At 43.7% G+C, this 25,049-nt stretch overlaps 1 long non-coding RNA gene across 4 annotated transcripts in view; it reads right to left on the bottom strand.

The window, feature by feature from the left end:
- The window catches only part of LOC149858236 (uncharacterized), a 167,461-nt gene that overhangs the window by 20,937 nt on the left and 121,475 nt on the right, over positions 1 to 25,049 (bottom strand). For all 4 annotated transcript variants that reach the window (XR_016443811.1, XR_016443810.1, XR_016443813.1 and 1 more), the window contains one exon: positions 12,078 to 12,176. This is a non-coding gene — a long non-coding RNA (uncharacterized LOC149858236). The remainder of the gene's footprint in view (positions 1 to 12,077; positions 12,177 to 25,049) is intronic.

Consider the following 25,049-nt stretch of genomic DNA (forward strand, 5'->3'; position numbering starts at 1 on the left):
CATACAGATTGGGGAATGACTTTCTAAGCAGCACAGCAGTGGAAAGGGATCTCAGAGTCATAGCTGACTCAAAGATGAACGTGAGTTGACAATGTGATGAAATGATCAATAGAGCTAACAGGGGTGTAGGTTGTAACTGCACTCTATCATGCATTAACAGGTGCATCATGAACAGGTCTAAAGAGGTGATACTTCCCTCTTTCAGTGATTCAGCACTGGTTAGGCCGCAGCTGGAGCACTGCATTCAGTTTTGGCCGCCAAACTTCAAGAGGGATGTGGATAACCTTGAGAGGGTTCAGAGAAGGGTCACTCATATGACTAGGAACCTGCAGAATAGGTCCTATGAGGAGAGGGACCTGGATCTGTTCAGTCTCCATAAGAGAAGGCTGAGAGTAGATTTGGTGGCCATCTACAAATCTGTCGGGGGGAGAGAGGGTGAAGCAACAAGGAATCGGAGATGCTCTGTTTACCATGGCACCCCTGGAGTAGCTAGAAACAATGGCCACAAAGTGATAGATTTAGACTACACATCAGGAAGAACTTCTTTATGGTAAGGGTTACCAGAATCTGGAATGGCCTTCCAGGTGCGGTGGTACTCTCCCTTACCTTGGAGGTCTTTAAGAAAAGACTGGACAAACACTTGGCTGGGGTCATCTGACCCCAGCACACTTTCATGCCCAGAGCAGGGAGTTGGACTTGATGATCCGCTGAGGTCCCTTCTGACCCAGAAAATCTATGAAATGTATGAAATCTTATTTACAATAAATTGGGTTGCTGATGGCTAAGTATGAGCTAGTGAGCTTGACTTCAAGACCTAGACACAAATAAGAAACATTCTTACTGAACACAGACCATTTTTCTTTGCAGGGAAGGAATCAAAATCTACCTGATATTCCTTAACTTTGTGGAACAGGACCTCTCATTGGAACCTGGTTTCTTTAGTTAGAAGCCACCACATTGTTTTACGCATTACAGCCTTACATATATTTTAGCAGGGATGCTCTTGAGCATGCCCCAACTACCCACAGCTGCTCCCACACTCCAAACCTGGTGAACGCACTTCAAAGACAGCACATGTGATCATTGTCAAGCACATCAGAGATTGAAGTCTCAGTAGATACTGTGGGGGGAAATAACTGTGGTGGGAGTGACCATGGGGATGGGCAGGTTGCACTTCCAGGACACATAGGAAATGCAGTGTAGACAGACCCACTGCCTCCACTTAACAAAGCCAAAGGATTAGGATAATAGGAAACTGGACTGAAAAAAAATCTCCTGTATCATTAATCCCAGTCTTAACCAACAGAGACAACCATCTCATATAATTTGTCTCCTCAATTTATCAAACTTCATCTCGAAGTTAGGGTTTTTGCTCCTACTACTCTTATTGGAATGTTGTTCCCAAACATCACTTCTCTGATGGCCAGAAAACTTCTATAATCAAATCTAAATGTATTTGTAGCCAATGTATACCCACTTGTTCTTATGCCAACATAATCATTTAGCTTAAGAAGCGTGACTTCCTCCCTGATATTTATCCTGTGGCTATTAACAGAAGACAATCACGTCCTCTCTGAGCCATCATTTTATTAGGCTAAAAAGCCAAGTTATTCTAGATTCTTTCTTTGGGATAGGAAATCAGAAATGGGCAAACGTGTTTACATTTTGGGCAATGCATTTTCAGTAGTTGATAGTGGCACATCCTTTTCTATAGGTTCATTTTAAGCAGTGGTTCTCAACCACTGCTCAAGGCACTCCTCAGAAAATGCCAACTCCTAGTTTTCATTGTTTTTTGACTACAGAAAAATAAGAGAGCAATTCTTCTGTTGCAAAGAACTCAGAAAGACCCCAGTAGGTCCAAATGCTTTTAATACTATGAACTCCTATTTGAAATCTCTGGCTTTAACTATGAATAATGTTTGTACACCTAACAATGTGTGGCACCTCATGATACCCTTGAAAGGATCCCAAGGCACCCCAGGGTACCACAGCATCCTGGCTGAGGATCACTGATTTAGAGATTCAAGTTCTAAACCCCACCGTGCTCTTTTCCTCAGCCCCAGAACAAGCCAACCTGACATAAACATTGTTTCCTCTTGATGGTGAACTGGTTTTCTCAACTTGAAGCTATATATAAGGTAAAGGAGAATCATATCTTATCCCACTTTAATTGCTCATGAGGGACAAGAAAGCTGTCTGTGCCTTTTCTTTCTTTCCCCCTGCCCCTTTTCCTTACCCCTGTTACAAAAACAGTCAAACAGAAGAGGAGGAATACAAGAGCATTTTCACACCTAATGCAATATCTTCTTCATGAGGTATAAGGAGCCAGGCTGACAGCACTTTGGCACCATTATTATAAAGCAACTTGGGGGCTAAATTGTAGCTAAGAGGTCTAAATCTAAAATCCATAGCTCCTGCTGTATTTTTGTTGGTTTTATTGTTGTAAGAATGATGCTTTTATGGTTTCAGGATCCTAAAAATTGCAATTTTCTTTCTGCTCCATCCAAGTGATGTGCTGGTTTTTTTCAGTGGGTCCATATCAGAAAGCTTTAGAATGCATTCCAGACCTTTCTCTTTCCCTTTTTATAATAAAAACTATTCAACAGTAATTTTCATTCCAAAAGGATTTCCATCAACCTTAAGAAGTTATGGTAAGGGTGTCATTCATGAACATTTCCTTTAATTGCAAAGTTTCTGTGTCAGAATCTTTTCTAAGGTGATTCTACAATATGCATTTCACATAAACCTGAATTGCAGGTTAGACTGCATTTTAAGTATGAAATATTAAATTAGATCATAACGGTTAAATCATTTCATTGTCATTCCAGTACTGTAACTCAGGCTGGCAGACCCCAGACTCAGTGATGTCACCATTAGTATTTTGCTAAGGTTGTGAACAGTGTTCAGTTTCTATTAATTAGCATCAATCGATTAAAGGTATTAACATTTTTTACCCTGTATCACACTTTGAATTATCAGTTGCTTTTTAGTGTTTTAAAAATGCATATCAATGAATTAAGATGGCAGGTTTAAAAAGTTAATATACTATAGTGAGAGGCAGAAGTGCTATTAGCATGTTTAAAGCCAAGTGGAATTGTGGGTTCTTAGCACTTCGCAAAATCAGGCTCTTTGGGGCCTTGGTCTCGTAAAAATTGTTTACTTGCAGCTAGATTTTGCATTTAGATACTTGCTTGGATAAGGAACACTATATATGTCCACAACAGTCAAGGGGAGCAGTGAGACATTTTGGGTCTCACGTACATCATTCATTGGCACAGTTCCTCCTGGGGCTCCCCTATTTCAGGGAGAAAGGCATTTTTGTGCAACATACTCTGTTCCTCAGCAATAAGGGAGTTCAGACTTAGGTCTCTGCTTATTCCCTGTCTCCTTCTGCCCACTTGCTTCTTTGGGGAGCAGTTGGCAAGTAGCCTCTTTGTTTCTCTTGGTTCGAAGCTTTCATATTCTCTCACTTTGATTCAAGGGAAGATCTTTTTTCCTAGTAGGGCTGGTATCAGATGGACAAATGCAGGAACTTCAACAGTTCTGTCATGGCAAGGTACAAAAATCAGGCAGTCTCCAACTCCCTGAAGCGATCCATAGGGAAGCTGTCTCTAGTTGCAGGAGAGGCCTGAAACCAACTGAAGGTCCTGGTATTTCCAGTCCAACCGATTCCAGTCCTGCCCAGGATGCAGCTTTGGCACAAATATTTTGGTGCGCAAATGTTAAAAATGAAATTCCTTAGACCAAACAAAACTCGCCTCATTTGGGATTTAATTATGCTTCTTAAAACCAGGCCCACTTGCAGTGAGGTGGATGAACTGGAACCAAGTTGCATGCAAATATACTCTTACCTGCTGGTTTGAGGGAGGGCTTTATGGTGTTGTATGGTTTTGGACTCCAACCAGGAAAAACTTGGCATTTATGGTTAACTTTCACTTTGAATGTTCAGGTTCAGATTTCAAAGAGCAGCTCTGGGGGTTAGAACACAGGCCAACCAAAAACAAAATGCCCTCAGTCCTCCTATGAACTGCAGCCACTGAGCTTTTCACAGCTCCACAGGTACCTACCCTACTGGGACATTATGAGCTGAAACTTATTCTTGTGCAGTGTTTTGTTGTTGTTGTTATAGTGCAGTCAGCACTACGCCTATGTATAACATGCCAATACAAAAACATGTCTTCACTGATGGAGTCTCTGAACTAGACATAGTGTCATGGAAGGAAATGACAAAAGGCCATAAGTTATACTGTACGGTCAGCAACGCAGATAACAGATAAACGACAGAAGGTCAAATCAAAGACTAAATGACAGTGATTGCTTTCTAGGTTTCTTTCAGAACCCCTTCCTCTGTCACTACCAGGGGATCCATAGAGTTCTCAGAGACAAGCTGTTCCTGCTTTTGCTGGCTCTGGACAAAAAGCACACTGCTGCTAACCTCTTACATACAATGAACAGACAAACAGCTGAGTTGCTGACCCCTGATGGCCTCTTCCTAGGATTTGTGGGTTTGGACAATGAAGCCAACATTTTATCTGCAATCCAGGAAGGCATTGGAATAATGCAGAAGCCCTTGTCTGAGAGTACACTTAACCCATTTGTCTATGGACAATGTACTTCTATGATGCTCAATGCTATATGTTTCTGTATAAATTTTTAAAATCCATTTTCTATGCCCAGTTCTGAAATCCTGCATAAATCTACTTGCTATGCATGTATACATTCACTGTGGATATATACTAGGGAATAGCAAAATACAATATTTATAAAGTTTGTTATAAGGAAAGGGCATAGAACAAAATTCAAGATGGCCAGTAGTTTAAATTTGAGACTAAAAGGCAATACTACTTCTTTGTTATATCCATATATAAAACTGACCAAATAATGTGCTACACATACTATATAATGTGCATAGCAGTGGTGCTATATTTACAAACAATCAATCAATCATCAAGAGCCATAATATGGATCTAGGCAAGTATTATTTTACACTTGTTGAAACAGAAAAACCTTGCCAGAGCTGAGTACTTGTGGACTAGTACTGAGGTGAGTATTTAGTTAATGTAAATTAGCGTGTTTTCATTAATTCAGAAGTGTTATGCTGATTTACACTAACTGAGAAGCTGGCCTATGAGGTCTTAAGCTACCAGCTCTCCGCTTAGTCCGATAGACTAAATGGCCTCCCTAAATACCAGGATGAAGACATCCTCTGTAGCCTAACACTTTGAAGGCTGTGTGCTACATATGTATCACTAGCTCACTGAACAGTCACAAGTGTTACTAAGTGACTGAATCTACTTTCCAGGAAAGTGCCAACAAAATAGTAAAAAATAGTGCAATATCACCAAAACTGGAATATTTACTCAAATGTGAAACAAAATGAGAGTGAAGCACCATACATCACAATGCTGTAATTCAACAATAACAAAACAGCATTCAGGCATAACGGCAGACACAAGATCACCATTGTACTTTCAGTTGCCTGTCATTCTGGCTCCAAAAATGCATAGCCTCAGGCCTTTAAATGCACAGCATGTACATTATTCCCTGGTCCAAAACCTTCACCTGTACTAAAGTCCAACCTCTACACTTTACTTGAAAACCCAAACACCTACGGATTGTTCTAAACACACAAAGTATTACCTGGGATAGTACTTCAAATGCAAATTAAGGGCTCTGTAAAATTATTGTAATGCAAGAGTACCATGGTTTATTAACAGCAGATTTGCAAGGTTAATTTTCAATTATGTATTTCTTATTAATTTCCTAGCTGTCTTGCTATTATTAAATTTAAAGAGGAAGATACTTTCAATGTGTCCAGCTTCTGTGGCATTATTACTGATAATTATTCCTATTTTCCAATTTGTGTTACTCTCATGTCTTGCAAAATTTGTAATTAATGAGCAAATAATTATAGCAGCACTTACTAGAGCTGCTTTAGTTAAAGCTATGTCAGCGTTTGCATTAGGATCCCCATTTTTCAAGGGTTTATAACTCAAGCATAAAAATTCACTCTGGGCAGAAACTTGTCATATGAGCTGTCTGCTGAGAATGATTTTTTCTCTCTTTTAGATGTTTTTAAATTATATTATCTGGTTCCCTTTAAGTTCTTGGACATAATAAATATCAAGTTGTAAAAGGGCAGGGAGTTTACTGCTCTCACAGTTCCACACTATTATGACTCCAAAACAACAGTTTTCTTTCTTTAAAGTGATGCTTTTCACATTTTGAAGTGAAAAGTGAGGCACAAACGCAACTCAAGTACTTAATGATAATAGCTGAGTGCCTGGATTCAGCAAAGAATTTAAGTCTTAACTTTAAACCTGTGCCTAAATCTATCCCTATCACTAAAAACATTTACATATATGCTTTGCTAAACTGAGGTTCAGTTCAACCCTGCAAATTGCTGAGGGCCCTAAATCAGGAGTCAGCAATCAGTCCTATGGATCTGGCCTTTGGCAGCTCAGGGAATCAGCAGCATGCTTCAGCCACAGCAGAAGAAGAGGCATCACAGGCTCCTCCTCACTGACTCTTTCAGTTTGTTCTCCCTGCTGAAGTGGGAGAGGCATCCCTAGGGTCCTAGTGCCTGCCTTCTCTATCTTTCTTTACTAGATTTCATGGACATTAGGGCAGGAAGGAACTTCAGAAGATCATCGAGTCCAGCCCCCTGCCCCAAGGGCAGGGAGTCAGCTGGGGTCACAGGATTCCAGCAAGATAAGCATCTAAATGCTTCTTAAAGGAGTCCAGAGTAGGTGCTTGCACTGCCTCTGGAGGGAGCCTATTCCAGGCCTTGGGGGCTCAGACAGTAAAGTAGTTTTTCCTTATGCCCAGCCTAAAATGGTCACGGAGGAGTTTGTGACTGTTGGACCTTGTCATCCCTTGGGGCGCTCTGGTGAACAGATGTTCCCCCAGATCCTGATGAACACCCCTTGTGTACTTATAGGCTGCCACCAAGTCACCCCTGAGCCTGCACTCTTCGAGGCTGAAGAGTCCCATGGCTCTTAGCCTATCTTCATAAGGCCTATTCTCCTGACCGCTGATCATGAGCGTGGCTCTCCTCTGGACTCTCTCAAGCTTCTCCATGTCCTTCTTGAATTGTAGAGCCCAGAATTGGATGCAGTACTCCAGTTGTGGCCACGCCAAGACCAAGTACAATGGGAAGATGACATCCTGGGGTTTGCTTGAAAAGCTTCTATGGATGCAACCCAGAGTTTGGTTTGCTTTACATCACATTGGTGGCTCATGTTCATCTTGTGGTCAGTCATGACTCCCAAGTCTCTTTCAGCCACAGTGCTAGCAAGTGTAGCACTGCCAGGCCTATCAGCATGCTGTGGGGGGGGGGTTCCCCCACAAGGTGTAGTACCTTATATTTGTCAGTATTGAATGTCATCAGGTTTGTATCTGCCCACTTTTTCAGCTTATCCAAGTCAGCCTGGATCACCAGCCCATCCTCAGATGTGGACACTCCACCCCAAAGTTTGGTGTCATTGTCAAACTTAGCCAGTTCACTTCTGATACCAGTATCCACGTCACTGATAAAGATGTTAAAGAAAACAGGTCCGAGGATGGAGCCTTGGGGGACACCACCAGTCACGGAGCACCATGATGATTCACTTCCATCAACCACCACTCTCTGAATCCAGCCATCAGACTGAGATGTAGCCGAGGACACAGTTGGCCAATTTTTCCAAGAGCAGATCATGGGACACCAGATCAAAGGCTTTTTTAAAGTCCAGATATGTGATATGTCACCTAGTCATAGAAGGAGATGAAATGAGTCAGGCAAGACCTACCCACAAACTCATGCTGGCTGTCCCTCAGGATGTTGTCATCAGCCAGCTTGTCAAGAATGGTCCCTTTGATGACTTTTTCTAGAATCTTTCCAGGTATTGAGGTCAAGCTGATTGACCTGTAGTTCCCTGGATCTACTTTTCTCCCTTTCTTGAAGATGGGCACTACATTGGCCTTCTTCCAATCTTCAGGTACTTTACCTGAGTGCCAGGAGTTTTCAAAAATCTTTGCCAGTGGCTGGGCTATGACTCATGTGAGCTCCTTAAGTACTCTGAGGTATAATCTGTCAGGACCTGCTGACTTGAAAGTGTCCAGCCCCTCAAGGTGTTCCTTTACAAGGTCAACACCAATTCTGGGTATAAATTCACCCTCACCCTGGCCGTCCCACATCTTGCTGGGCAGGACAGTCTCTTTGTGTCCATAAAAAAACAACACAAAGTATCCATTAAGCAGGTTGGCTTTTTCCTGGGTGTCAGTTGTCAGTTGTCCCATTTGGTTTAGCAAGGATCCAATGTTACCCTTGCTTTTCTTTCATCTTCCCACATATCTAAAAAAGGACTTTTATTGTTCTTGGTATGTATAGCCAAGTGGAGTTTGGTTGCAGCCTTGGCGTTCCTGATTCACTCTTTACAGGTACGGAGCAGTGCACAGTAACCCTCCTCTATGGTGATTCCTATCTTCCATCCTTTATAAGCCTCTCTTTTTTGACATAGGAGGTCCACAAGTTCCCTGCTGAGCAAAGGGGGTTGCTGTGCCCTTTTGCTACCTTCCCTCTAAGATGGGATCCCCTGTGCTTTCAGAATCAGACCCTTAAGGAGTGACCACTCCTCTTGGACTCCTCTCCCTGTCATGGTGTGGGTCCCTTAGGGCCTCGACAACAAGCCTCCTGGGCTTATCAAAGTCAGCTTTCCTAAAGTCAAGGACTTCTGCATTGCTGTCTGACTTGCCAGCTTTGTGATGGATAGTAAAACTGATCAGCTCATGGTCACTGTCTCGCAGCTTTCCTTTGATTTTTAGGTTGCTGGCTAGATCATCCCCTTTAGCCAGTACCAGGTCCAGCAGCACTTTACCTCTTGTAGGTCCATAGACTTCTTGGGTCAGGTAGAGCTCATCCACACATGTGAGGAAGCTCTGTGACCGTTTGGATTTGGCTGAGTGCTCTTCCCATGATATGTCTGGGTAGTTGAAGTCTCCCATGACAACCATGCACCAAGAGTGTGTAGCCTCAGCCAATTTCCTGGTGAATTCCTGGTCGAGCTCTTGTTCCTGGTTAAAAGGTCCATAGTAGACTTGTGTCCCCTGTGCCACGTTCCCCGTGTATTTTAACCCAGAGGGTCTCTAGTTGTCCTGCCTGGGTGCCAATGTCAGCTTGCAGGGATGTGTAGCTATCCTTGACATAAAGAACTACACCCCCACCCCTTTCATCTGCACAATCTCTCCTATACAAGGTATAACCATCTATACCTGTGGACCACCAGGTCTCCATGAGACAGTAGTCATTCTTTTTTAGTAGGAGGACCAGTTCCTCCTGTTTGTTCCCCAAGCCCTTGGCACTGGTGTACAGGCATGTGAGAGTCCCACTGGGAACCCCGGGCTTCCTTACATTCCCAGGAGGACACCGTTCCAGGGCTGGGGTCAGAGTAGAATCCCTTGGGTGCCTTAACCTGTTGGTTTTGTAGGTATTGCCTAGAGAGCTTGCTTTGGTGGTTGTCCACCCATTCCCCGGATAGATTGGTTTAAAGCCCAATACAGCAGGTCAGCCATTCTGGCTGAGAAGAGCTTCTTCCCCAGTGAAACGAGGTGGAGGCTGCCTCTTCCCAGCAGACTGCTGCCTCTCTCACCAAAGAGCAGACTGTGATCATGGAAGCCAAAGCCTTCACAATGACACCAGTGCCACAGTCTTCAGTTGACTACCTCAATCCGTCTCTCCCTCCTCAGCCCATGACCAGGAGGATAGAGGAAAAAAGCACCTGCACCCCGGGCTCCCGCTCTTAGAGCTCTGTAGCCATTCATGACCTCTCTGGGGTTGCTCCAAGCTGTGTCATTCATGCCCACATGGATACAGAGCATAGGGTAGTGGTTGGAGGGTCAGATAAACTTTGGGATCCTCTCTGCTACATCCCAGATACATGCTCCCAGGAGGCAGCATACCTCCTGGGGTAGGGAGTCAGAGTGGCAGATTGCTCCCTCAATCCCCCTCAGATGGGAGTCTCCTATGTTTCATCTTAGGGAGAGCAGGGATGGTAGCTGTTGGTGAACCTCTCTTGCATGCAGAACTGGCAGCTCTGCAGGCTCTGCTGGGGCTGCAAGAGGTGCATACCTGTTTCAGAGCTCCAGAGGGGAGGGGACCCTGGTGTAGCGGGCCCTGGGACCGTTGACCACCTTGGTGCAACCCCCTGGCTGGACAGTGTGGGGATCCTCAAGTCCTCCCTTGTCCTGGACAGTGACCCTCGTCAACCCTCAGCCTTCATTGGGTGAAAGGCCTAGCAGTAGGAGTCAATCTCCTGCTCACCATCCCTGATGGGATGCAGTCTCTGGACTGTGGTTTGGAGTTCCTCTATCTGGCACCTCAGAGACATTAAGGTAGAGCAGACTTCACAAGAGGAGGTGGCCATGTTCCCAGTCCCATGTGCCTAGCATCATGCCAGACAGCCCCCATAGCCAAGAGCCAGAGGCTCTGTCTGTATGGAGCCCGGAACCATAGGTTCCATCTGGGTGGAGACCTCAGAAGTGCCAGATGGGGAGGTCTCAAATTCTGAAGGGATCCTTGGGGTGTGGTGTGTGGCCATCTGCATTGTACTGGTAGTAGTCTGGCTACTGCTGTGACTACCTTCCCTAGGGGCTCACTGGCAGGGCCTCAGGCCCTCCTGCTCACTCTCCTACATGAACCCTCACACTAACTCACACACTGGGCCCAGAAGTGTGCCTGTTTGTGCGTCCTGTTCATGCAGCTCTGGTCACGTGGCTCCCTGGGGGGCTGGGTGAAGTAGGAGCTGGAGGGGGGCCACGGCCTTTCTTGGCTCCTCTCAGCTGCCTCCCTGTAGCTGGGCTATGTCCCTCTCACCGTGGGCCCCTGATTATCTCTGGGTAGGCTGAGGCTTATCAGGTGTCCTGGGGTTTTCTTGGGGAGCCTTGGGGGGCCCAGGGCTCACATCAGGGGTCTGCAATGTTTTTGGGCCAAGTGCCAAAAACCATGCAACCTCAACTCAGAAGATGTTGGCATGCCAGGGGTGGATGGCAGGGGAGCTGCAAAGGGCCCAATCCTCATTGTGGCAGAACAGCCCATATCTGTTCCCCAGTGTCTTCCAGAAGGCCTGCATGAAGCCACCATCAGCAACAAGCTGGTGGGAGAGGGATGGATAGGGAGGAGTAGAGAGTCCTGGGAGCCAGAGCTGCTGCTGATGGAGCACAGGAGAGGGTGGAGGAAGAAGAGTGGGGAGCACAAGCTGCACTGCCCCCCACCCCTTTCCCACTGTCTGCCCTGAGGTGCATGTTCAGCTGCTGCCACCACAGAACCAGGCCAGGGCTCTGGACCCCAGTGCACCAGTCATAGCCTCCTGGCTGCCTGCTACATCCAGCCCAGGCTCTGGGCAGCTGCTGCCTACCACAGAGCCTGAGTTTTTTGCAGCAGGGCTTGCAGCCTACCCATTGCCTGCTGTGAGCAGCCCAAGCTCCATAGCTAGCAACATCTGCCCACAGTCCAGGCCAGATATAGTGTGCCAAGTATAATAGCCTCCCGTGCCATGCTCCGGCATGAATACCAGGGATTCCAACCCCTGCTTTACAGTCTCTACTGATTGCCAGGGGAGGGGCGTGAAGGAGAGGTGGTCCACACTAGGCGCTAGGTCACAAGCAGCATCCATAATCCCTGACCTAAATACTAGTAGTTAATGCGGGTCAAAGTGCCTTGGAACCTTCTGGAGTGCTCAGCACACTGCCATAATACTTCTCCAAGTATGTAATAGTAGAATTTGACTGTTAATGTAACCTTAATATTGTTTGAACAATATTTGTCCCTACTTAATTAAAATTTTAAAAGCTGGGACTGGGTAAAAAAAGCAGACAGCAAATACAAGGCATTCAAAAGCCCTTCCTTGGAGCGTGGTATGAAAAGCATGTAGATAACGTTTTTCTAATTATCTTCTTATCACCTGTGTGAATGTGAATACAGATGAACTCTTCAGGACACATGTTTTGTTGTCATATGTACTTTCACAGTACCACAGAACCCCAGTCTCCACAGAGAGCCTTTGAGTGCCTCCATAGCAAAAACAACAAGGTAGTCTTACATTTGTACATGAAAACAATTCTTTCTTCCTCCTCCTCCTCTTCATGATTAGTGTCCCTCTGTTGTACACACCATCATTATCCATCAATAAAGTGAGTGCCTGAAAGCAAGCAGAGACGGTGGGTAGCATTAGCATTAACCCATGTGAGAGCTATCATCCAGAACCTTAGGGCCTTGTTAGAAGTTAACTTTAGGCTGCTCCTGGAGCTCTTAATGCCTGGATTGTCCACACTAATACCTGAAACTACAAACTTTAGTAAGCCCCGTTTAGGCAGTTTAATGTTACACTACTCCAAGGCAGGTTTCTCTCTGATCCACTTTACCCAGTTCATGTACAGTAACATAGCCACCCAAGCCCACATGGTGGTCTGAGCACCCCACCTTCCCTGCCTCCCCTGCTGGCCTGTATTCAGCCTCCTGCACCTTCTGCCCCTCCCCCCCAGCATCCCAGATCCACACTCACTTCCCCCTGCTCCCTCTCCTTTACTTGTGGCTGCCCAGGGGAGCAGGCAGGGAAGGCTTAACCTGCCTGTCCAGGAGCTCCTGCTGCTCTCTGGGCCAGGTTCAGCCAGAGAAGAACAGCAGTAGCAGTGGCTTGGTGAGCAGGTTAATTCTCCCTGCCTGCTCCCCCAGGACAGGCAGTGCAGGCAGACACAAGTAAGCAGGGTGGAGTGAGGTGGGGGGGACCCTGAGGGCCAGAGGGGGAGGCCTGGGGGGCATAAGGGAAGCCCAGAATGGAAGGGGGTGGATTTCTTCCCTTTCGGTCCTCCAGTCCCTTATTGGCCTGAACCTGTGACTGCTCCAAACTCAAGTTAGCATTAACACCAATCAACATTTGTGAGGCTCGCAGTGTAACATGTAACAAGGCACTAAGAGAGTACTAAATTCAGGTATTACTATTGATTTCAAAGGAAAGTTAATACTTAAGGAGTCAGAAAGCCATAGGAAGAATGCAGACCAGTTGTTAATCACATTAGAGTGACCAGCAATATTAAGGCTAGGGACAAAAATTACACATAAGCCAATATACAGGGTTCAACCAGTTCAAATCTGTAACACAACAGAAGTTCAGTGCACATAAACCACTTTCAAAATGGCCCAAACTGGTTTAAAATAAGCCTTGATGGGCACAGTATCAGACTTAACTGACTTAGGTTAAACTGATTTACTGAATTTCTGTTCCAGACCCCCTCCAGATTCCAGTTAACTCACAGTCCCCCAGCATCCCAACATACTTTCCACCTCTCCCAAAGTCCCACCCCCACCCCCTTACATAGTGCGCAGGCAAACCTTTGCTTAAAATGTCTGCTCCAGCCCAGCAGGGAGGTGTGCTCTTGTGCCCCCTGGCTTCTGGTCTGGGCCACTGCAGGCATGTGGTTGCATTTCAAGAATCAAAAGTTAATGTCTATTCATTTGCTTATTAGTTCAATGTATGCAACTTAGACTAACCTGAGAAGATTGAACTGATTCAGCCTCAGGTTTTTTGACTGTCTGTACTTAGTCTAAAAAACTAAAGGAAGCAAAGATAGCAAGGAACTGCCTACATGTTTCTTTAGCTTCAAAGACATCACACAGCCCCAAAGCTACTGAGAGATAGACGTGCTGTGTGATCACTTCCTTCCAAACGCCCCATGTAAGTTTCCCACTCCCAGGGCATGTCTACATGAGATCCTATTTTACTGTAGCAATGAGCTACTGTACCGTAGCTCATTGCTACAATGATGTAGCATTGCTGGACACAAACTGTGATGCTGATGCTACTGCACAGTAGCAGCTAAAAATAACTGTGTGGCAATGGGACTGTGCAGTATCATTGGTTACCGCACAGTCATCTAGTACTTGCTAAATGACAGCACAGTGAGCCACTTGTGTAGATGCAGCTCCAGAGGCATTGTGATTGCACTGATCAGTCCTTTTAGCTGCTGCTGTTGTATTCCTGTGGCAAAGCCTCTTTAAATGCCCCGATTTGCAGAGTTCCATGTGTTCCACACTTCTCAAACTGCTTAACCTGAATGCTGAATTTATGAGTAATTAAGGCAGCATTGCAACAGCAGGGCAGAATGAGCAAGGAACCATGAAAACTCAGTGTTGCTGTACATCTAGGCTTTATTTTATTGTATGGACTTTGTACGAACCAGGCATCTTAGGATACTTGCATCAACTAAAGAATGTCACATCAGAGAGGGAGCTGTACTTAGGAAATGTAATTAGAGTATAGCTCAGTGAATGTGCGGTTCTATCTGTGTATTTGCTGCAATTACATTGAATCACGGAATGAAATAAGTCTCAGGTCAAATTTTGCTTTTGCTTATATCCTTGTAATTAGCTCTTTAAACTTTTCACTCAGTGAGTTTTCTTCCTGCTCTGTCCAATACACTTTTATTTGGACACTAATTTTTCTCTTTTAATAATGTGTCAGCTGAAGTTCCTTAAGCCCTCTTTCCTCATAATAATCTATTCATCTTTTGACTTTAATGACCATTTCTAGTGATAACTTACAGGGAGGGCTAAATATTAATCTGTTATGCAAGTGTCAATCCAGAATTCCACTGAAGTTAATGGAGTTACTTTGAGTTGATCTACATGTATGGGAAGGCAGGACACAATACAAATAGGTTTTACTTTAATTATGTATGTATTTTTAATGTAAAAATGAACTTTCCACCATAAGAACTACAGAGGATACAACTGAACCTTTTCACTCCACACTGTTTGCCTCTAAAGTTAGAAGAAGGCCCCAAAAGTAGAGAAAATTAAATTAAAGCATATCATTGGTGCCATCCCCAAGATTACTTCATATTCTGCAAGCTGTGTATCCTAACATTAGTATTCCCCTCAGCAACAATTGTAAACCATAGCATGCTACAAGAATGCTGATCTCCCTATTTCTATAAAACATGCACACTCAGGCAAAGTATGGCCCAACAAACACTGATGCTTTTATTCCATGATAAAAACTCACTATAAACACTCACAGTTCCTCCTCATATTAGGTGCCTGTCTACCTTGTAGGTAAATATTTTCTGTTGCTGACCTAATGTCATATGTGACATGCTTCCCCAGTTAAGATTAGTTTGCTAAAGTTAGTCAAAGAAATCTATATGCTCTGATATTCCCTAGTTGCTGGTGGCCTTACATTTTGACTGTAACCATGGTGCTGCTGGATTTATCATGGCTGCATGGCACAACGTGTGTCTCATTATTCTTTCCTGGCAGCTTTGTATAGCTTTTATTTAGCTGTAAAAATAATTTATATTTCTCGAGCATCTGAATTAAAGATAAAATAGAACTTTGACATCAAGGGCTAGATATTTTTATGCAAATGTATTTACAAAACAGATCACATATAGAATACAAAATTACACTGTTGTCTCCTTTAAACTGCTTATCTCTCTTTAAAAATATTTACATCTTTCTTTTGGGGGGACAGTGCATTAAAATATAATATATAGAGCTGCAATATAAATGGAAATACAGTAGATAATCATGTGAAATTCTGAATGGTTATTTATATCTGTCAGTGAAATTTCAGAAACCAGGATACTCATAAGATTGGGCTATATGTTGAGGAGTTTCTTCACCTCACCATCACTGATTTGAATGTATTCTAGGGCAGTAGGAAATGCTAGCCTTTTTCAGTAACTGCTAATCTACGGAAAAACGCTGGCCCTACTTAAGACAATGACAAAATTCCCATGGACTTAAATGAACCCAAGATGTAACCCCTGCAACTCACAAAGCTGTTAGGGTCTACACCAGGGTTACCAAAATCATCCAGCACACTGGCCCAGTATGGGTGCTGTATGCAGCATATGCCCCAGACCAGCTCTGCAGGCTGCATGAGCCCCATATCGTGCATGCAGTGAATGGCCCATGCTCTGCACACAGTGAGTGGAGCCAGTCCGGTGCAAGCTCCATGAAGTGCACAGTGCAGTGGAGCCAGCAGGGCCATCCGTAGGGGTAAAGAATTGGGGTGACCACCCTGGGCCCCGTGCTTTGGGGGGCCCTGTGGAGCCAGGTAAAGCAGCAACATCCAGCTGCTCGCTACCCTTCCCCCCCGCCACCTCCCCTCTGCCACCGACAGCACCGCTGGCTGCAGCAGCTTTTTCAGATCCAGGGCACGTGGGAATGGGGCAGGGTCTCGCATGGGCTGATTTGCCCCAGGCCCCTCACCCTGCTTGGGTCAGCTCTGGGAACCAGTGCATGGGTTTCATGTATTGTGCAGGACCAGTCCAGGTCACATACTTCATTTGGTTCTCAGAATAAGTCTGATACCCACAGGCAGCACCATAGGTCAAATCATAGGGCTCTGAGGACCAGATTTAGCATGCTGGCCAGATCTTTGATCACCCTAGTGTACAAGAAATGTACCAGTCTTACTAGTTTAGTTTATGGTGAACCACTATCTATATCCTACCTACTTATCCACTCTTTTTTATCATCAACATAGATCAATATGCAGCTAGGATCCTACCAACTTTGTGCTTACGTCTTTGCAAGATCACAGCTTATATTAACTCTTCATCACCCTGTTCAAACATTGAGGTGCTCAATTATTTCTTAATATGAGCACTGGACAGAGCCAGAAAAATTTTAATCTAATTCCGCAAGACATAAAGCCAAAGTAGTTTGCATTGTGTTCCAAAATTTCAGGGATTGTATGGGGCTTTTTACTGGAAAAAATAAAGTAGTAGAACTTACAAGTTTTGTTTTGTTTTGCTTTGTTTAGTAACAAAGAATGCAAAATTTTGAAATTTCATTTAAAAAATGTGCACAGGATTTTGACACAGAAGTGATCACTTAATAACATTTTACCAAAAAAAAAGAAAGGTAGTAGTCAGGGTACATAAGGATTAAACAGAAACAAAAATGGCCAACTGAATGTCACAAAATCCTTTTTTTTCAGTTTCATTCTGCTCTAATGTCAGGCTTTTTAAAACAATCTTTTTTGCTCACTGGGCCATTTTAACATCATCTCATTTTCTACACAGGCTCTACTTCTTGATATGTATCCACAAATTGGCACAGCTAATTTCTTGATCTGCCAATAAAATGGGCACTACCTTCTACAAATGTTTGCTATTTGATCAATGGTTTCACTACAATACTTTTTTTTTTTTTTGGTGACAGCACAATCCCATCCAGGCTATCCTTCTGCAGTTATGAATTCTTCACTTTGTCAGTCTGTTCGTATTGTTAATCTCTCTGCAAGGCTAGGGAAGATGCCCAAGAATTATTTTCCATTCTTAAAGAAAAAAGATGTGACAAATATTGTGTGACAGTATACAAACCACAAGTCCTGATATATTTTCTTACTATAAAGAAGCAGCTGTAAATGTTGGAGAACTGCATCACAACATTGCTTCTCTTTACTTTGTTAATGCAAATTATCTCCATCTCAGAGGCAGCAGCCTCTTAGAGAATAGATGATACTGCACAATGTGCTCTTATGTCAGTGCTCTAGCAAATAGTGTTTGCCTGTGGCAGTGCGATCCTATGAGAGTTGAAAGGAATACTATTGCTGTTAGGTCCCAGCTTTATAGCCAAACTGTTTTAATCCAAATCAATATTTTTCCTACCATACTTTGTGTGATTATATCTGCTTTTAATTACGGTTGATCGTACTGTTACTGACTTGTCACAGATTGTTCCTCTTTCATGAGTTCCGTTTGCTCTCTGACCATTGTTCTGTGTAGTAAACTATGTTGAATGCTGCAGGCAATATCATGCTCCTCCTTTAGCTTTGGTTCTATGTTCAGGCCAAATATAACTCATGAATCAAAAACAATGCAAAACACGAGTTCCCCAGTCATTGGAAAGCAATTCAGCAAGGGGTTTTCTATGCTGAACCTGTATAATCCATAAGTCACCAAGATTCCTCAGCCTTTTCAGTTTGAGCTGGGTACAAAGGCATCTGAGTTGCTCAGTGTTTTTGACAGTTGTGAAGAGAGCTTGTAGTCAGATATAACATCTGCTGTAGTCCAAAGCATTTTAAAATATTTCTTCAACAGTAATTCACACCACTTTCTGTGTAATGTGATTTTGTTTCTTGCCTGCCCCAGTAACCATGTGTATGTTTACATGTCTATAGCTGAAGGGAAAGATCAGAACAAACTCTTATTTACAGTTTCCCCTTTCTGCCGCATATCTGCCATCTTAGAGAATGGTCAGGGCAGCTGAAAAGTGCTAGCTACAGTTTGTCTGAGACCTTTTGAGTTTCAAAAGTAATTTTGAATTACAGGATCAGTGATTCAACAGTCAATTTATAATAAGCAAAACTAATAACCAGAGAGCATTGTTTTTAAGCATCTCCTGTCCCAACCTGTGTTCTTTTGCCTATAAACTAGCATTTTACTGGTGTGGAGGCAGAACTTGCTGGCATGATTTTCTAAGAATGACTCCTAAACAGTGAAACCAGTGACTGACATGTCGATTCTGAACCCCATAGCTCCAACACAGCATGGGAGACAAAAAACTTGTTAGTGTATGGATTGACAAATGGGAAAGTGGGAGAGAAAAAGCAAGATTGGTGAACCAGCGACTAGGATTCTGTACCTTCACCATTCCTAATTATATCAATTTTCAACAATAAAAAGGTGATTGAGCAAGCAGAGAGATAAAAAGGGAAGCATGAAGAAAGGTCAGTTTCAGATCTGAGATAAATCAATAGGTCCACTTTAGGAATAGTGTTTATTCTCAGTATGAGTAAAAGTGGCAGAATCTGGCCCTAACTTGCTGCATAGCTTCAATGCCATGCAGTCATTTCCTGACTCCTACTCACCAGGGCAGACTCAAGAATTTCATTATTTCACCCTTTGCTTCACTTCTTGTTACCACTACTTTGCTCAAAAGGTGGCTAACTTTTAGTGTGCATACAATATTCTTGTAAGGTGGCCACCTGCTGTGAGTTGGCTTTGCTGGTCAGTTGTTACAACAGGAGATCACTGTTGCTCACAGTAGCTCTACTTCTTTATCACTGCAGCAATATTTGCTCAGTGGGTGGTGGTGGGGTCTCTGAGAACAATGATCTTGTGAGGCAGTAATAAAGGATGCAGCAAGAAAATGCAGATTTATTTGCTGCTGCCATATGTTGGAAGTATGTTTTTTATTTCATGTTCTAAACCTTTTAAGACAATGCCCTCCTGCCTAAAATACCTGGGCTGCTTAATATTCCTAATCCATCCTTTCTGCTTTTGCTTCATTCCCTCACTGAAAAAAAAAAGAAAAAAGGTAAGTACCCCTGGACCATTTCCTATTAATGAACCCCTCATAATCCCCCTCGACTTCAGTGGGAGTTCTGAGCACCAAATAGTAATAGAAAGTAGAATTTCTACTATTAACTTGTCCCTGTGCTATCAAATAACTTTTTTGGAAACATTCTGTAGTGTATTTGTTACCCTCAAGTGCATGCATCTCCCTCATTAAGAAAAATTAGGCTCAAAGGGAGCATCCAGATGAGTGCACACGTGCCTCTTGCTGCGTCTCAAAGCAGTTTGAGATGGGGCAAGAGGCATGCTGGGAACAAAAAACATATGCAGCAAGCACTCAAAATTTAATACCTGGAGATCCAGGTATCAAAAAATAAAAAAAAAACAAAACTCAACCCCCCAAAAAAGCAGGGCAGAGCATGATCCAGGATCATGCCCTGAGGCAACTGGATGCTTGGGTCCTCCACAAAAACACTCTGGTAGCCAGCCAAAGCATCTCTGTGCCTGCCTCTTGCCCCAGAGCTGCAGCACACTGCCTGCCTGTACAGGGCAAACAGTGATACAGGCTGCAGCAACCTGGACCTGGGCTCTGGTCCAAGTAAGTAGAAGACTTGGTGGGGGGCAGGATGGAGGTGGGGGGAGGAAAACTAGTGAGGTGCAGGGGAGAAGGTGGGACAGCTTGGGAGGGGTGGGTCCCCTGCCCGCCCCTGCAGGGCCCACATGCTCCCCTGCCCAGCCCCAGCTCCCTGCCAATCCCCACCCCCCACAGCATAGCTCCAGCCCCACCACATGGTCTACAGCTCCTTGGCAGCAGCAGCAGCCATTGGGGTGCTCAGGGCCTCATGGCATAGCCACCCCACCCCCTCCACACATACACACACAACACAGGGCAACGAGGGGCAACGTGGCTTGGCCCCAGTTGCTTGGTACCCAGCACTGCCTCTGCCACATTGTCCAGGCCTGGCACAGCTCAGTGAGGTGTTGTGCCTTTTGGCAGCTCTGGGCTGCTTGCACGGTCACCTGGGGCCCTGCATCACATGCAGGGACCATGTGTTATGTCAGGCCAGGTCCTGCATACATGGAAGCAGCCCGGTCTGAAGGTGCATGGGGCCCATGCATGCAGGACCTGGCCCAGCATGACACATGGTCCCCACAAGTGGCACGGGGCCCTGGGTGACAGCCCAAGTGGCCTGGAACTGCCCAAAAGCACATGGCACTGCAATGAGCTGGGCCAGGCCCGCACAATATGGCAGAGGCAGCACTGGGTGCCAGGTGGCTGGGGCTGATCCTCGCTGCCCTCTGCTGCCCAACACCATGCAAGAGAGCTGTGCCATGAGGTCCCAAGCACCCCGATAGTGGCAGCTGCTGCTGGTGAGCCGTGCGGAGGGGAGGGCTGGAGCCATGTGAAGTGGGTGGGGGTGCATGGCTGGTGTCTTGGGGGGGGGGCTGGGACTGTGTGGGGAGACAGTCCATGTGCTGTGGTGGGGGTCCGTGCCCTGTGTGGGGGGAAGGCACCCACCCCTCCTGAGCAGCCCCCTGCTACAAAGTCTGCCCACAAACCACCCACACCTACCATGCGCCCCCGACATCCCTCACACATCCCCCACACCCTGCTTCTGAAAACCCCATATCCCCCCAGTACACACTCTGTGTGCCCAGCTGCCAGACAGGATGAGACCTTCTGGCAGGAGCTGTGGCTGCAGGGGCAGTTGTCCCCACATCCTGGCTAGTGAAGGGATCAAGGGGAGCTCTAACTATGATAAGAAAACTAAAAGCAAACATCAAAGCATAGATATTTAGATGATGATAGAGACACTGGTAGGCTTCCAAATTGCTTTAACCTTGTAAATATATCAATAAAACATTGCCCAACTGATCTCTCTCTCTCTCTCTCTCTCTCTCTCTCTCTCTAGTGGTCTTTTGTTTTAATTGTGGAAGAACATGGATTTTGGGGTATTTTAAAGAGTGGATTTGGGATTTTTTTATCAGCTATTTTGCAGTTTTAAAATAAGGAACACCAGAATTCCTGCTAGTGAGGCAAGTGGCAGTATCCAGGCAGAGAAGCCTGCTCAGGGCTGGCACCCGGGACCCAGGTGAACAGTTCAAAGTAGGCCACCACACTGAGAATATCTCCCAGGCAATAGCTGCCCAGATGGGAAGGTGGTGGCACACATGGTAATAGTACCACACAAAGGCCAGAGGTACAGATGCCTCTGCTGTGGCCATGCAGTCCCCCTCCAGGCCTGGCAGGTGCACAGCCTTAGGGTCACATGCTGTCACAGGTGGCAGCAGGTCATAGCCAGGTAGCAGCCACCACTGCTAAACTGCTGATGTGGGTAGAGGGTGAAGGGAACTCTTGGTTAGGGCTGCTTCAGCAGTCCAGCTAGCACAAAGGGTCCCCAGATACTAATTGGCTGGGCCCCAGAAGCTCCTGTCTATTTGTGTCATTCAAGTACTGTGGGCCCTAAGGCCCACCTGGCTAACCAGTAGCCCCTACTGTATGGGGCTAATGGGTGAATGGATGACACAACAAAATTCTTGGGACAACAAAGGCAAAAAACAGGACAGGAGTGACATTAGGGTCAAAGGGTCAAAATGTGAAAATGATCCCAGAAGTTCCTGAGAGCAAGTAGACCAGGTTCGCTTTTTATACTGTTGGGGCCAGCATCAGGCTCTAGCTCCCCTTGGCTGCAGATCTGGGAGGAGCTGGGTGGGGTTATTTTGCCCCAAGTGGCACAACTTGCCCCACACCAAAGTGCATGTCTGGGCACATGTGCTGAGGCAAAAATCCCTGTCTCAAATTTGTGCTGCTCCTATTTGAGCTTCTGCAAGCACATATGCCTGCAGGTGTGAATGCACCCAGGAGGTGCAAGGGCCCCCCAAGCTGGGTCCCCAGTAAATGTAGTTCTCTTGAGTGCCTCATTTGACTACAGATTTCATGATTTTTACATGATATGCCCTAGACTTTTCTATGCTTCATCACTTTTAATTGGCCCTTTGCGTCTTCCAGTTTTAGTTTAGTTTTTTACTGCATGCTGCAGTATTTGAAAAATATAAAAGATTATATAAAACGTCAGACAGAAATTAAAACTTAAAGTTATCTTTTCCCAAAACCTTTTGAATTTTTACTCAAATATTTACTTCTTCCCACTCTTCCAAGCTCATTATTTTGATAGTAACTGGGTGCCTCTACACAAGACACTACAAGTGCAGTAGACTAATTTTACTGCACATTAGCATGTCATGGCTAAATCCATACTAATACACAGTAGAATTGGTCTACTGCACATTAAATGCCACCTAAGAGATATGCAGTAGCACTACTGTACAGTACCGTTGATTATGGTGCATTAAGTTAGTATGGGTATTAACTTAAAGCACTGTAATTATGGCACATTAATACATGTGGAGATGTGGCTGGTGCTGCCAATTGCAAGCCTATTCAGAGCAACACTGTGTGAATGCATTTGATTTTCTTTCCTCCATACTGAGACTGTGGTTTTAGTTTTCCACATAAGTGAAAACCAACATTGCTGTTTTGTAGGAAATTATCATTTCCAGTTTTTTCCTTTTCAAAATGAGACTAACATTTTTGTATAGTACAAATTCAACTGAATTTCCACCGAATCAAAAGCTGAAAAATCATTTTGGTTTGATCTTTTTTTTTTTTTTTTGCAATTTTGGTTTTCTTGTTTTATATGATTTTGTGAACATAATAGACAAAGACTTCAAAACCAAAAGTTATGTTAAATGGAAAATTTAAACATTCAAGTTTGACCTTTGTGGAATATTCTTTTCTATTATTTTTAAGTGAAATATTATATATTTCTACAAAAATTTTCACTTTTAATACATTTGTTTTCTGATGTAAAATCTTTCTATTGGGAAAATTTCCGCTGGCATTTCTAAGTATTTTCACCAATGCAACGAAAAAAAGAAGAATTTATCTTTTCACAAATCTGATATTATTTCCATTTCCAGAACCAGAAAACTGATGTTATTTACTGAATTTTCAAGCTCCTATTAATTTCTGTAGGGTATGAATTTCACTCCAGTTTTCAGGATGTATGAGCAATGAGAAAAAGATTTGATTTCTTTTTACCTATTTTTAAATTCCATACAACAATACAATAATTGAAAGTATTTTTGATTGCATTCCTGAAGTTTTGTCCATGTCCACCTTACCTGTAAAAGATCTATTTCTCTCATGTAATGGTCTTTTAATTTTTCATTCGGTTAATTTAGTCCACTGTTCAAAATTATCCATCAGCTTGTCTGTATCCAATTATTACCAGACAATACCTTGCAATTGTAAATGTGGATTGGGTTTGATGTTTGTTTTACTTCTTCATTAACAGTTACTACACACTAAGTAAATTTGTTTCCATGACATGACACATCACTAACGTACATGAAATATGTAATTGGTTACATCGAACTAGAATTAGGAAATAACATTAGCTGTCTTTATTTATTTACCCAAGTAAAGTTCATACATATCATTAGGCGTTACAATGCTGCGTTTCTTTCCAGCAAAGCTTTAGTATTTTCTTCCGGCTAAATATAGACATTGGTTCCACATTAATTTGTAAGAGCTGGGTAAGATTGAAAAACTCAGTGATCTCCTGAATGTTATCAAACATTCCAGTTACACTCTTTTCCATGCTTGTCTGTAGAAATTAGTAATTCATATTGGTTTACTGCTTGATTTTGTAGTCAGTGGAAGATTTAGATCTGTGGTCTCCAAACTTTTTTGATCACACACCCCATCAGTAAAAAATGTTTGAGCATGCACCCCCAATAGATGTATATTTATATTCGTGCACCCCTATCAGTAAGAAATTTTTGAGCACGCACCCCCAATATATGTATAGAAATAGAAATAGAAGTTCTAACATTTCTTCCCACACCCCAATGGATCGTCTTGCGCACCCCACTTTGGAGACCACTAATTTAGATAGTCAAGGAATACAGGTTCAGGAAAATTTGGCCTTTTAGGTTACAATAGACACCACACAAATTGCTTTAATTTTGCTATTGTTGTGAACTTTGCCTTCATTAAATTAAAGATTAAATACAGATGGAACCACAGTATTCTACAGAAAACTAAAATTTAAACTAAAAATGTAATGAAGAATTAGATATTCTATGTTTTTTTAACCATCCTATAGAATTCCATAAAGGAGTTCTAATTCTCTATTAAGTTCTATAGGATTCTTTGAAATATGGATGGAAAACTTATAATTTCTTTAATAAATACTTAGGGGCTTAAACTTAAGGACGTAATTCAAAATGTCACTGTTATTATTTTGGATATTGTTGCCCTATGGATAGTACATTTTTGTCAATTATTATTTCATCAACCTAGTCAGAAGTTGTTCAGATGTCTTGGAAAAAAATATTGTCTGATTCTCCAACACCATATTACACTTGACATTTTCAGTGTAGCAACACTGAGTGAAGTGCGAAAGAAAGCAATAATTAGCGATGTCTAATCTTACCAGATTCTGGAAGGCAGTGGGCCAGACATTCTCATCATGGTATCAAACTTGGGGGGCGGGGGGGGGAAGAAAGGAGACAGGAGAGGTGGTGAAATAAAAAAAACCTAACAATTAAGAAATATTTGCATTGACACAAGTTCACTGAAGACTGGTCTAACTATGCTGGAAAATCTGTATATTTTATATCTCAAGAGGAAGTACCAGCATAACTTCAAACAGGGCTTTGCACTGTTTACAACATGTACATGCTTAAGTCCTACTGAA

This window comes from Crocodylus siamensis, chromosome 8 (assembly GCF_052110815.1).
Source record: "Crocodylus siamensis isolate JL-2025a chromosome 8, ASM5211081v1, whole genome shotgun sequence".
NCBI classification, from domain to species: domain Eukaryota; kingdom Metazoa; phylum Chordata; order Crocodylia; family Crocodylidae; genus Crocodylus; species Crocodylus siamensis.